A 15,143-nucleotide genomic window follows, 5' to 3' on the forward strand; every position below is an offset into this window, starting at 1 on the left:
GCAACCTAAGTGCTACAACCATGACGCAATCCTTCCTATTCCTTCCCTAATTCAAACCAAGCATTTTAACAAAACAAACATTTTATTGAAAGAATGTTTCCCATGCATTTCCTTAAAGAAAATTTTCACTTAAATTCGAAGAATATTTGCGATGCATTTCCTCCAAGCTATGGCGAAAAATAAGAGCAGATGCAGTTTTACTGAGGTAAGAATTTGAGTTTAATTAGTGAACAGGGCCTAAGATCGACATTTCGGTCTATTTGCGTTTTCATTGTCACTGAGATTTCATTATCATTGAATTGACTTTCATATTTTGCGGGGAGCTTACACATGGCTCAGATTGATAGTTCTCACATTTATTGTCATTGACTTACATTTTTTTGCTGGTAGGTTACAACATGAGGGAATGACTTCCATGGTACTAGAGGGAGCTGTAGAGGGCAAAAACTGTAGAGGAAGACAGAGATTGGAATACGTCAAGCAAATAATTGAAGACGTAGGTTGCAAGTGCTACTCTGAGATGAAGAGGTTAGCACAGGAAAGGAATTCGTGGCGGGCCGCATCAAACCAGTCAGTAGACTGATGACAAAAAAAAAAAATGCAGTTGGTTTGAAAATGGGTGGATTTACCTAATTTTGGGGTGCTGAATTCATTGGTAAAATCAGTTGTACCCTATCACGTCGCATTTCCTAGATACACAGAAGAATCGAAACAGTACAAGCGAGCACTAACTGAATTAAAACACACAAGGAATATTATTCATATTTCGGAACTCAATGTTTTTCAATATGTGTACATGGACATGACGCCCATAGAAGGTCTAAATTAGTTCACGGCGTATTTTGGTCTTTAATTTCCTTTGATATTCGAAAAATGCAACAACGATGCTGTTCTTTTGTTTCACGTATCGTCACTGTCCCTAACGGAACGCCAGCAGTAGTCACTGTCAGCGATGTCCGTTTCTGGCTGCAGGCACGGTAGCTCAGCAGAGGGTTAGCAGCCCTCTGTAAAAAAAAAAAAAAAAAAAAAAAACTGAGCTAATCGATCAACAACGAACTTAAACGGATGTCTTACGACGTCCGCCCCGAGCAGATGCAACGAACAAAAGCGAACAAAATGAAATATATATTTTAAAAAAAGCGTGTTTGGTCAGAGGGTTAGCTGCCCTCTCTAATAGTCAGTTAATCGATCACCAACTTACTTAAGCGGATGTCTTACGACGTCCGCCCATCACTGAAGTGGCGTCAAATCAAAAGACTTTCACCCGGCGAACGGTCTACCCGACGGGAGGCCCTGGTCACACGGCATTTACATTTTTACTGTCATCGATGGATGCCATTGCTCTTGATAACGGCATTCAATCGTACGGATGTCTTGGTGAAAGTGTTCACTCTGCTCGTCGCTTACGGTCCCCAAATTTTCCAGAAATAGAGCAAGTTAGGAACGTAAAAAGTGCATTATAAGCGACATTCTACACCTTATGTTGATTTAGCTGTCGAACCCATCATTCATATTGCAAACGTAGTTATCTTCTCTTCTGTTGCCCAAAATATCCTCCACAATCGCTTTGAAGGGAGACCACCAGATAATTCGATATCTGTGAGTTTGGTATCAAAGGTTAGAATTTTCATCAACTTTCTTATTTGGTGTGCAACAAGTACACCTTATTTCAGCTTTACTTCACTGAGTTTAAGAAACTTTTCTTTCAAATGACTGAAGGCCCGACAGTAAAAAACAAAATCTTAAAAACTCAAAAATCTTACGTGTCAGAACAAGTTGAAAGATAGATTTGGATTCTACACACTAATGTTCATGCTAACTGACAGATAACCTGAGATGCAAAATGTTTGTTCAGTCGTATTACTGTCTTTCAATAAAACTGTGATTTCCGTTAGTCTCATTCCGTATTTTTTTCAGTTACCTTTAGTCCTACACTGTTACTGTTCTTCCAATATATGATCCAAGTTTCAGTGAGCGATGTTACTTGCCAGAGAAACATCAAGTGAAAGCTACTTTCGTCCTTAAGTTTTGCACACTAGTCTACTTAATGTGATCTCATTTGAAGAATCTGTCACTTTACAATAATTAGTTAGAGGAACTGTTTCTATAGAACTAGGCACTTGTCATTAGAAAATGACGTGAGTGGAGGAGTTGGAACCAGCTGACAAACACGCCTTGTGGAACAGAGAGAGTCCAAAACCATCAAGAGGAGCACGAGAAAAATTATTCATTTCCGGCAACGGAGCAGCTGAGAGCAGAGGAAGGCAATAAATTGCAAGTGCCGCTGCTAGCAAGTACAAATTTATGCAGCAGTGAGAGAGGACTAAAAAGTGTGGATATACCGCAAATAGGGGTGGACTTTCATGTAGCCGCACTAGCGAGTAGCGCCAACATTTTGTGAACTTATTTACATAAACGGAAATAAGAGATCGGTATCATTGTGAAAACTACAGTGTGAATATTGTCGTTTGTTGTTACGATGCATGTGAGTATTCAGTGATGAAATGGAACAATAGAGAAGTGCATAGGAGCACAGTTATTTATTTATTTATGGAATTGGCAAGGTTAGGGCCTTCGGGCACTCTGTTACATCTGATTAGACATTGCTAATGGGTTGAGATTTCTCTATGCATAGCACATGGGCAGTAAATAGTAATAGTAATAATTATAGTAATCATAAAAATAATAGTAATAATAACAATTTAATGATTATAGCAATCATATCAATAATAGTAATAGCAATAATAACGATGATAATAATAATAATAATAATAATAATCAAAATGGACACACACAGCGTGTCCCAGTTCCGTTAGGACTGTGGCTATGAAAAATAAAAGTCATGGCTCTGAGCACTATGGGACTTAACATCTGAGGTCATCAGTCCCCTAGAACTTAGAACTACTTAAACCTAACTAACCTAAGGACATCACACACATCCATGCCCGAGGCAGGATTCGAACCTGCGACCGCAGCGGTCGCGCGGTTCCAGACTGAAGCGCCTAGAACTGCTCGGCCACAACGGCCGGCTTAAAAGTCATGGATTATGTTCACAAATTCACGATATTTATTCAAAATAGTCTCCCCCCTGCATATGCATGGTTACTATATAGGACAAACTGGAAGAAGCATTGAGACACGATTAAAAAGAGCATATAGATGCCATACTTTTGAACAACATTTCAAAATCCACATTTGCCATACACACAACTACCAACAGGCAAGGAATAAAGAACATTGAAGACCATGTACAAGTATTGCACCATGCTGAGAAAGGTAGCCTTATGAATTTGCTTGAGGAGATTGAAATATATGTACATAAGAGCAAATCACCACAACATCTTCTCAAAATTTAATTCACCTGCTTTCAAATTTAAAGTAAAAAATGTAAAAGAAGTCCACTTTTGTAATATTTATGTATACACATCCATCCATATCCATTTAGTGTGCTTTTAATATATGCCATACTATGTCCATAGTTGTAACATTTATTTATGTATTTACTTTTGCTCCAATGTATACCATTATATTTACGTAATATCACTGAAGTAACACTTTATGACTGACTGCTTTATTTGTTTATCTTAATTTTAATCAGTTCTCTTTCAGTGTAAATAGTAAGTAACTTAACATTAGCAGTTTGTAAATTTCTACTTTCACATACATGTACATAATGAAATATCTGTGAGAGTGGAAGTCTTTGGCATTGTTATGGTTGTAATATTGCCATCTTTGCATGCACACCTCCGCGTAATGGAACTTCTAATCGCGTGAGTGGTGCGTTAAATTATGGGCATGTATATACACAAAAAAGTGCAATATACAGTTTTGGACGTTGCACTGGAACGTAATGGCGCGGTTTCTTCATTGTAAGTAACCGAAACATATTCCATTTAATGATAATACTTTCTTTACATCACTTAAAATTGTCGTGAGGCACAATTACAATTAAAAAGACGTTGTCTCACATCTTGTTTTGGTTGTAGGGCATCACCACCCCAAGGAAGTTGAGTCAGGTAGGGAAACAAAACACGAGATGTAATGTAGAACGCGAACTAGCCATCTGACGGTGAACCTAGCGGCTCGAAACCGGTAACGGCGCTGTTTAAATAAATAAATAGCATTATAAAAAGTAGCTGATTGCTGTAATCTCCTGTGTAGGAGTCAAACTACAGGAAGATTTAGTGTTATGCAGAGGAACAACCGCGATGCTAAACGTATCAGGTCTTGTAATGCAGTTATACTAGGTATTTGATATGCAGGGAGAGCTACAGAGGATTGTTAGTGGATGCCCAAAACGAGCCTTCTGGGGATCAATAAATGGCATTAACCATGCATCACCTGAAGGGCTCAACTGGATCAACAAATTGGACTTATAAATCTAAGAACTTGTGTAATGTGTACATTATTTAGTATAATACTTTGGACATTTTATTCTGTACCTGTATTTTGCTTGTCATTTCTTAGACTGTATACTCTTAAAATTATGTATTTGATCCATGCTCTGTATCATCATACGATAAATAAAACCATGAAAAGATCATTGCAATTTTGAATCACCACTAGATTTGATTATTTTAGTGATAAAAAAATTGTTGTGATGTTTTAGTGCTGCTGTAGAAGTGATAGAATACGCGTGTTAATAGAAACTGAGTGCCGGACAGCGATAATACGAGTAGACGACGTTCCATTGTCAACAAAGCAAAATGCTGTAGCACTAGTGAGTAATATTCAATATTTTCTAACAGTTACGAGTTTGTCATAAAGTTTGAGGACAATAATAACTAAGTACATTATTATATTTTATTTCAAAGTTTCTGTTCACTTTCCATCTGTAGTATGTTTCAATGTAATCCTGCTCTCTGTTGAAGCGGTAGGTTTATTTTTAATTGTCTCTGGATACACCGGTACAGACAGTACAAACTTAAAGGACGGCTTTTCCACCGAACGCATCAATTTCACTTTTAACAAGAGTTGCACGAGAAATCTATAAATGTTTATACTCACAACTGTCAGGAACATCAGTACACTCCAAGGTAGTTCTCGTTTGATTTTAACCAGCTCCAAAAGTAGCCAGTCTGACTCCTGTGTCTAGGGCAGCCAAAATATATGTACTGGACGTCTGGGATCTTTCCACAGACGCAGTCTGGTGATGGTGTGATGTGTACTATTCTGCGGAGGTGTTGTCGGCGGTAGCCGTAGTTGGCTTTCAGCCATTAGGAACCGCCTCTTGTTCCCCACGCCAGTGGAGTGGCGTTTCATATCCCACATTTCAGCGTACCATTGTGCCTTTGGTCCGGTCTTGGAAACTGACATATGACCGGGAGAGCGGTTTGCTAACCACATGCCATTCCATTCCGCATCCAGTGAAGCCTGTGGTTGAGGATGACACGGCGGCCGGTCGGTAACGTTGGGCCTTCATGGCCTGTTCGGGAGGAGTTCAGTTTATTGTGTCTTCGGTACACGTCAGTACTAGGTGCCCTGTGGATATCTCCAGTCTCCCACTCTTGTTCCTTTTGCTCCTGGGCACATCTCTGACTGCACCAATTAGATCTTCAGCTGGAATGCATAATATTTGTCTTCTTCGCCGCATTCTTTGCCAGTTATGCAGCCTACTCATACAAACAACTCTGACAAGCCCCTTAATCCATAGAATCGATACTTCTGTATCGATATATCGTCATTCTGTTGAAGCAGTAGCTATTTGATACGCCAAATAGCAGTACCTTTGTTTTCACCAGAAGATGAGCGTGTTTGTAACGCGGAGAACAAGCCCGCTTTTATTACGCAATGTCAGTTTGTACCGTCATAGTGTATCTTAGTGTTTTTTCAATCGCTTAGCTCTCTGCTGTGTGATCTAACGACTCTTTCAGTAACAGGAATTGTCCACTTTTTATTTTTTAGAGTCTGTATAGGCACAGCCAACAGTGTCAACGTATTCGGCCCCATCGGTATCCAAAAGCTTAAGATTTCTTGTATTATGCAGCAAATTATGTTGTACACTGGCGAACCTGGCAATGCTACGTATGTATGGCAATTGGATGTATGTACTAATCTCCTTCTCTATGTCCTTTCTCTCCATCTGCTTTCCCTTCTCTCTTTGTCCATCTCCTCCTCCACCCTCTCTCTCTGTCCATCCCTCCTCCCCACTCTCTTTCTCCATCTCCTCTCCCAGATCCCTCACCATCTCCTCCTTGCCCCTCTCTATGTCCATTTCCTTCTTCTCACCTGCCCTCATCTCCTTGGTCTTTGTTGTTATTGAAAATTCAGATTCCGTAATAGTATTCTAATCATAAGCGGGTAAGCCATACATATAAAGACACGGCCAACAGTGTAAACCTATTTGGCCCCATCAGTAAACAAAAGCTTAAGAATTCTTTTATTATCGATCACAGTATATTATACACGAACGAACCCCATGTATAGGTAGTCCATTTTAACTGAAGACATCAAAAACTACATATCGGATCAAAACAAGTTATAATTCCGAATTTGTTGTCTTTGAGAGGGAAATCCAGTGATACGACAATGGACCACCTACCCAACCCCATGCGCGGGTGGCATCGGACAACCTTGAAATCTTCAATGGGAACCCTCGTTTTATTACAGACTACTATTCCACGGCAAAATCCACATCCGTTTAGTATAAAGCATTTTATTCGTTCGCCACAGATGGTGCTGTAAGCGGTGGAATAGAGATGTGTACACAATTATAATTTACGACGTGCTACTCGATGGCCCTTGAAAATCCAGTGGCACGTGGAAACCCTCTCCTACGCTGCGAGGGGAGGAGAAGTCAGTATTTCATAACTTTTAATTTAAAATCCCATTCGAAACGTTGTATTCCTCCGACATATCGAACAGGAGACTACTCGACACGCCGCTGTGGTCGTGGATCGAGGCGGACGCCACTCTACTTTTCCAGTTAGAGTAAATGTTGTAACCTCCCCACAAAATAAAATATGAATATTATTTGGTTGATGATTCTAATTTTTGTGTGACCTCAGAACAAAATTGGTTCCCATTTATAATCTCAGTGCACAAATGCATTCACATTTAATGTACCCACAAAATTCTTTTCTCATTTAATGTAAGCTCGAAACAGAAAAATTCCTAAACCTCATAATAAAAAATACATTCAGTAACCTGGTAAAATTTGGACGACAGCAGTGCTGCGTCGTGGCCCTATAAGATCATTCTGAATAAAAAGCAAAAATTCTTACCTCAATAAAAAAACGGCGAATATATCTGCTCTTACCTAAAAAATTTTTTGGCACAGCTCCGTGCAATGCTGGCTTATACATATGTGATTTGTGGAAGGAAGCAACTGATTTTTTTTTTAAATGAATTTTTTTTTAATTACTTTATTGTACCAAAATTATTATTAGGACATTTTTAAAAACATTTGGACGACAGTTCAGATACATTACTAGATATGCGCAACGCTGCTTCTTTACCTTATACAATAATACTCCAGCTCCAGATTCCCGACCAGAGCAGACTGCAGACAAGCGCAGACAACCTCAGACAAGCGACTAGCCACAACAAACTGCTACAGTTACACAGTTCGTACTGCAGTCAACACTGCCCTCTGGTCAGCGACTCTATATCGCAGGCAGCGAATACCTCTTACAATGTTCAAACGTAGCACTGCCGGGTTCGATACACCTACTGATCCACTCTTCAAATGAGCGTACACAGGACAGAATCATATGTGCGGGAATGTCAGGACAGGCGGTTCCGATGCGTCCGACCATGTGTTCACGGCCCGTTGGCATTTACTGGTACACTTTATCTTTTAAATACCCCCACAGAAAGAAATCCGACAACCTAGCGGGCCAATTAGTTGGACCACGTCTGTCAATCTATCCTGTGCTTTAACTTGCGTAATAAGCTGGGCCATCATTATGCTGAAACCACATATGTTGTCGAATATCTGGGGCAACATCCTGCAGCGGTATCGGTAGTTCCTATTCCAAACACGTGCATTCAACATGTCGTCGACAAAATACGGACCAATGAGTTTGTTTCCGAAGATGCCACACCATAGGTTAACCGATGAAGAATGGCTCAAAAATGGCTCTGAGCACTATGGGACTTAACATCTATGGTCATCAGTCCCCTAGAACTTAGAACTACTTAAACCTAACTAACCTAAGGACATCACACAACACCCAGTCATCACGAGGCAGAGAAAATCCCGATGAAGAATGTTGACGGTCAACTTGCTGTAATCAGTGGGAATTGTCTACATTCCAGTAATGCATAGAATGCCTGTAAACGCTACCATCGTTTGTGAATTTAGACTCATCGGAAAACAGTACCTCGGCAAAGGACGTGGGGATCGTTTGTATTTGTCAACGTGCCCATTCACAAAGCACTACTCGGTTATGGAAATCGGCGTCATGAAGTTCTTGATGACACTTGGTATGGATGATATTCATGACAATGCAGTATTGTGATATGGACATAACGTAATCGTGGTGTAGTGACCGGTAACTTATCCGTAGGTTGTGGTGCACTGCCGCTAGTACAGTTACAGTGATGAGCCAAAGAAATTGGTACACCTGCCTAATATTGTGTAGAGCTCCCCCGAGCAAGCAGAAGTGCCGCAACACGACGTCGCATGGACTCGACTAATATCTGAAGTTGTAAGGTGTCAGGCAAATCCAACACCTTCCATGAAAACCCTGACATGATAAGTAAATCCAGTAGTATGTCACACAGCTCCGAATAAATCGTGACATTAAATTAACCAAAGTAATACGAGTAACGAGTGAGCAAATGGAATACCACAGACTAACACAAGGGTGCCTAAATGCATGTCACACCTTCCCACCGTGAGACAGACGCAGTTCCGAGGGGAGAAACGGGAACAGAAGCCGAGAGCAGAACCGTGTTAAGCTAGAAGGCCCTACGATAAGGGATGGACTGGACACCCACGTCGCCAGCTAACCACTAGGACCACCCCAGCTGCAAGTTTTAGCGTGAGACTTTTTCGCGTCTCTGTTACGTCAGGACCCCCTCCAGCCCATGTTAAAAGCTAGAGCCCTCCAGAAGAACAGCATAGATCTTACGATAACACAAAAAGGGCCACCCCAACCGCAAGTTTTAGAGTGAGACTTTTTCGCATCTCTGTTACGTTGCAAACTTTAAAAACATTGCCCCACCACGAAAAGTATAACGTTTCTCATTGGAGAGACAGAATTTTTGTAGGCGGAGCTCAAGGTTAACATTGAGACCCTGACTGGTCAGATGAAAACACAGCCAGATAGTTTTTTTTTAAACCAACTTCGGTAAACTGTAGTAAGGAGAAGTTAGGAGAGAGTTGCTTCTGAGACGGCGAGGTGAGCGGAGCTGTGCTGTCCGCCGCCCCCTGACGAACACCGACAAGGTAATGAACGCACGCGATGCTGCATAACAGCGCATAAAGCTTCACTCAGAACTGCAGAAGTCTCATCTGTTACACCCCCTTTTTGCGTAACACTAGTGTCGATCGTCAATTAAAGCTCATGGTGTTCACATTTGCCACTTGAAGTAAAAACCTGAAACTCGATGATTTTTCTGTTATATAGCTATTGAGAAGCCACATCAGCCACTGTAATTTACGACAATTTAGATAAGTAATTAAAGATAATTGAGGGTCACTGTAGACCATTTTGATAGTTTTCTCTTTTGTGAAACTTAAGTTAAACCTAGATTATAGATGTGATATGGCATAGGTCATCCTTCGATCCACTGTAGAACTTGGAAACCCATTAAGGGAATATTCGTTCACATTTTTGTTGAACGCAGTTTGTTTTTACCATCCTGTATTAAAACATTTCCTTTTATCAATAGTGCAATTTATAAACAATGTTTTGTGAGTAGAATAAAATTTCCAATGGTAAACTTAACTGCTTTTTCGACGTTATTTTACCAGCTATTTAAAAATAGGAAAGCCTTGAACCCCTTCCACTAAATTTAGTTAGTATTAAGATTCTTTTACAGGGAGTGCAGTGGAACTGACGCTGAAATCATTAAGTATTTGCTTATATCATCGCTAGTCTCACTGAACTCTTCTGAATTCTACATGTCATGTGTGGTCTGGCGTCTCCTACCTGCAACAGGTCCCAGGTTCAAACTAGTCAGCCGGCCGTAGTGACCGAGCGGTTCTAGGCGCTACAGTCTGGAACCGCGCGACCGCTACGGTCGCAGGTTCGAATCCTGCCTCGGGCATGGATGTGTGTGATGTCCTTAGATTAGTTAGGTTTAAGTAGTTCTAAGTTCTAGGGGACTGATGACCTGAGAAGTTAAGTCCCATAGTGCTCAGAGCCATTTTTTTTTCAAACTAGTCAATTCCCTAAAAAAACACGCTCAGAGCGTCGTTGCGCGAAAGTGGTAGGGAGACACGATATAGAACAAACAGACACCACGCAGAATGTTAGAAAGTAATGCTGGAGGGAATGGACATCATGGATACTGCAGGGCTGTCCATAAATCCGTAAGAGTACGAGGGGGTGAAGACCTCTTCTGAACAGCGCGTCGCAAGGCATCCCTGATATGCTCAATAATGTTCACGTCTGGGGAAATTGGTGGCCGTGGAAGTGTTCAAACTCAGAAGAGTATTCCTGGAGCCACTCTGTAGCAATTCTGCACGTGTGGAGTGTTGCATTTTCCCGCTGGAGTTGCTGAAGTCCGTCGGAATACACAATGGACATGAACGGATGCAGGCGATCAGACAGGGTGCTTATGTACGTGTCACTTGGCAGAGTGCTATCTAGGCGTATCAGGTGTCGCAAATCACTCCAACTGCACACGTCCCACACCATTACAGAGCCTCCACCCGCTTGAACAGTCCCATGCTGACATCCAGGGTCCATGGACTCATGAGTTTATCTCCATACTCGTACACGTCCATTCGCGATACAATTTGAAACGAGACTCGTCCGACCAGGCAAGACGTTTCCAGTCATCAACAGTCCAATGTCGGTGTTAACGTGCCCAGGCGGGGCGTAAAGCCTCTGTCGTGCAGTCATCAACAGTACATGAGAGCCTTCGGCTCCGAAAGCCTATATCGGTGATGTTTCGTTGAATGGTTCTCACGATGACACGTCTTGATGGCACAGCATTGAAATCTGCAGTGGTTTGCGGAAGGGTTGCGCTTCTTTCACGTTGAACGATTCTCCTCAGTCGTCATTGGTCCCGTTCTTGCAGGATCTTTTACCGGCCACAGCGCTGTGGGAGATCTGATGTTTTACCGGATTTATTTATTTATTCAGCGTATGGCATTACATATGAACAGCGACTAGCAATTGTGGATTACGTAGTTTTACAAAATTTTACAAAAAATATATTAATTTCATAATTTATAATTTAAAAAATAAGTCTATAAATTAATATCCAATTTCTCGATCCATTCAAGGGCTGCCTCTGTCACTTCAAAGCAATCTTCGAAGTTCCCATCACAGGCTCTTCTGCTAAAGCTTGTTACAATGTGATGGATCGTCTGGTGTTCATTTCCACAGTTACACAGAGAAGATAGAGCCCTTCCCCATCGGTAGAGGTTTTCAGCACAGATGCCGTGGCCTGTGCGGATCCGATTAATTGTTTTCCAGGCACGTCGCGTTAGTTCTATACCGGCTAGTCTTGTGTCAGGTCGTTGGAGGGTCTGATGTTCCTCATGGGAAAGAGTGTTCCACATTTCTGTAAACTTTTTGTTGATATTGAAAGTAGCTGCCTGTAGCGATTCTGCCAGTAGGACAGATGGCTGCCTGGATTTTACTCGGTTCATTCGGAGTGCAGGAACGTCAGAATGCATTGTAAGCTCGGGGATCTTAAGTACTTTTTGGTATTCCTTGAGGAGGGCGTTCTGACTTCGGAGGTGTGGCGGCGCAATGTTGCTTACAGGTGGTAACCAGTATAGAGGAGTAGATTTGATGCAGCCTGTTATTGTCCTCATTGCTGCATTTAGCTGCACGTCAATCTTTCTCACGTGTGTGCTATTGAGCCACGCTGGGACACAGTATTCAACAACAGCGGACGCAAGTATCTTCATTCCCTGTTTTACCGGATTCCTGATATTCACGATATACTCGTGAAATGGTCGTACGGGAAAATCCCCACTTCACCGTTACCTCGGAGAAGCTGTGTCCCGTCACTCGAGCGCCGACTATAACACAACGTTCAAACTCACTTAAATCTGCCATTGCAGCAGCAGTAAATGAGCTAACAACTGCGCCAGACACTTGTTGTCTTATATAGGTGTTGCCGACCGCAGTGACGTCTTCTGCCTGCTTACATGCTCCGTATTTGAACACGCATGCTTATACACTCCTGGAAATGGAAAAAATAACACATTGACACCGGTGTGTCAGACCCACCATACTTTCTCCTGACACTGCGAGAGGGCTGTACAAGCAATGATCACACGCACGGCACAGCGGACACACCAGGAACCGCGGTGTTGGCCGTCGAATGGCGCTAGCTGCGCAGCATTTGTGCACCGCCGCCGTCAGTGTCAGCCAGTTTGCCGTGGCATACGGAGCTCCATCGCAGTCTTTAACACTGGTAGCATGCCGCGACAGCGTGGACGTGAACCGTATGTGCAGTTGACGGACTTTGAGCGAGGGCGTATAGTGGGCATGCGGGAGGCCGGGTGGACGTACCGCCGAATTGCTCAACACGTGGGGCGTGAGGTCTCCACAGTACATCGATGTTGTCGCCAGTGGTCGGCGGAAGGTGCACGTGCCCGTCGACCTGGGACCGGACCGCAGCGACGCACGGATGCACGCCAAGACTGTAGGATCCTACGCAGTGCCGTAGGGGACCGCACCGCCACTTCCCAGCAAATTAGGGACACTGTTGCTCCTGGGGTATCGGCGAGGACCATTCGCAACCGTCTCCATGAAGCTGGGCTACGGTCCCGCACACCGTTAGGCCGTCTTCCGCTCACGCCCCAACATCGTACAGCCCGCCTCCAGTGGTGTCGCGACAGGCGTGAATGGAGGGACGAATGGAGACGTGTCGTCTTCAGCGATGAGAGTCGCTTCTGCCTTGGTGCCAATGATGGTCGTATGCGTGTTTGGCGCCGTGCAGGTGAGCGCCACAATCAGGACTGCATACAACCGAGGCACACAGGGCCAACACCCGGCATCATGGTGTGGGGAGCGATCTCCTACACTGGCCGTACACCACTGGTGATCGTCGAGGGGACACTGAATAGTGCACGGTACATCCAAACCGTCATCGAACCCATCTTTCTACCATTCCTAGACCGGCAAGGGAACTTGCTGTTCCAACAGGATAATGCACGTCCGCATGTATCCCGTGCCACCCAACGTGCTCTAGAAGGTGTAAGTCAACTACCCTGGCCAGCAAGATCTCCGGATCTGTCCCCCATTGAGCATGTTTGGGACTGGATGAAGCGTCGTCTCACGCGGTCTGCACGTCCAGCACGAACGCTGGTCCAACTGAGGCGCCAGGTGGAAATGACATGGCAAGCCGTTCCACAGGACTACATCCAGCATCTCTACGATCGTCTCCATGGGAGAATAGCAGCCTGCATTGCTGCGAAAGGTGGATATACACTGTACTAGTGCCGACATTGTGCATGCTCTGTTGCCTGTGTCTATGTGCCTGTGGTTCTGTCAGTGTGATCATGTGATGTATCTGACCCCAGGAATGTGTCAATAAAGTTTCCCCTTCCTGGGACAATGAATTCACAGTGTTCTTTTTTCCATTTCCAGGAGTGTATCAATTTCTTTGCGCTTCAGGCTATTTCATTAGCTTCTTCTGAAACGCGCTTGCTTCGTTTTCTTTTGTCGCTGTCCTCAGACGTAAGGATGTTCACAACCTTGTAAATGAACGAACGAGAGCGAGCTTCTTCGTAAAACGCTCGGCATACAAGGCAACAGCAGCCTTAACATTTCTCTTACATTCTACGTAAATCAGGATCATTTCAATTTTTCCTTCTGTGGCTGCAACGTTCATCGTCCATTTGCACGTCTGTTCTCCAAATGATAGGTAGGTGTGTAGGCAATAAACACTGTGCAAGTATTGTAATTCTTAGAGCCGATATCTGTTTACGTTTGCGCGATATGTGTACTCCGGCCGCAGTGTACTGTCTGTTATGATGCGTCATAGTTCGCTACACGGCCACGGAGGCATATCCAGTAGTGCCGTGTTCGATATGTCGCAGGAATACAACGTTGCGAACGGGGTTTCCAATTAAAGTTATGAAATACTAGCCTGTACTACCCTCGCAGCATGGATATGGGGTCCTATGTGGCATTGGATAATCAAGGGCCATTGACCTGCATGTCGTAAACTGTGATTGTGTGCCCATCTCTGTTCCTCCGATTACAGCGCCATCTGTGGCGAAACGAAGAAAATGCTTCAGACAACACGTATATGGATTTTGCCGTAGAATTGTAAACTGCAGTAAGAAACAGGGGTTCCTGTTGATAATTTCAAACTTGTCCCCCCCCCCCCCCCCCCCCCCTCTAGCCGGCCGCTGTGACAGAGCGGTTCTAGGCGCTTCAGTCCGGAACCGTACTGCTACTACGGTCGCAGCTTCGAATCCTGCCTCGGACATGGATGTGTGTGATGTCCTTAGGCTAGTTAGGTTTAAGTAGTTCTAAGTTCTAGGGGACTTATGACCTCAGATGTTAAGTTCCATAGTGTTTGGAGCCATTTTTTTGTTCCACCCCCTCCTCCCATCTCGCCATTCAACACTACGTGTGGTCTGAGGTAGCGGGTCGAGTGGGGTATCGTTGGATGTACCCCTCCAAGACAAAAAATTGGAATTATAACATTTTTTGATCCGATGTGTAGTTTTCGAGATGTTTTAATGTCTTCAGTTACAATAAACACCCTATACATCGAAAGTCCAATATAAAAAAAAATTAAAGTAACAACAACAGAAAAGTAAATTTTACTATAGCAAATAGTAGTTTGGTTCTTTCGCGATGCCACTTGGCTATACAACATTTCATAATTTCCAAAGTTGGCACTAAAAAAATGTGTTTTCATTGCAATACAATGAATCGTCAATGTCCGCGCGAAGCTCATTAGCACAGGCCGCATACCTTTTCTTCGAAACTTCCCCACAAACAATGTTGGTCTGAAGAGTCCATCTGAGATGCGGCGTAGAAGTGTGCAGA

Source organism: Schistocerca americana, chromosome 1, assembly GCF_021461395.2.
Source record: "Schistocerca americana isolate TAMUIC-IGC-003095 chromosome 1, iqSchAmer2.1, whole genome shotgun sequence".
Lineage (NCBI taxonomy): Eukaryota > Metazoa > Arthropoda > Insecta > Orthoptera > Acrididae > Schistocerca > Schistocerca americana.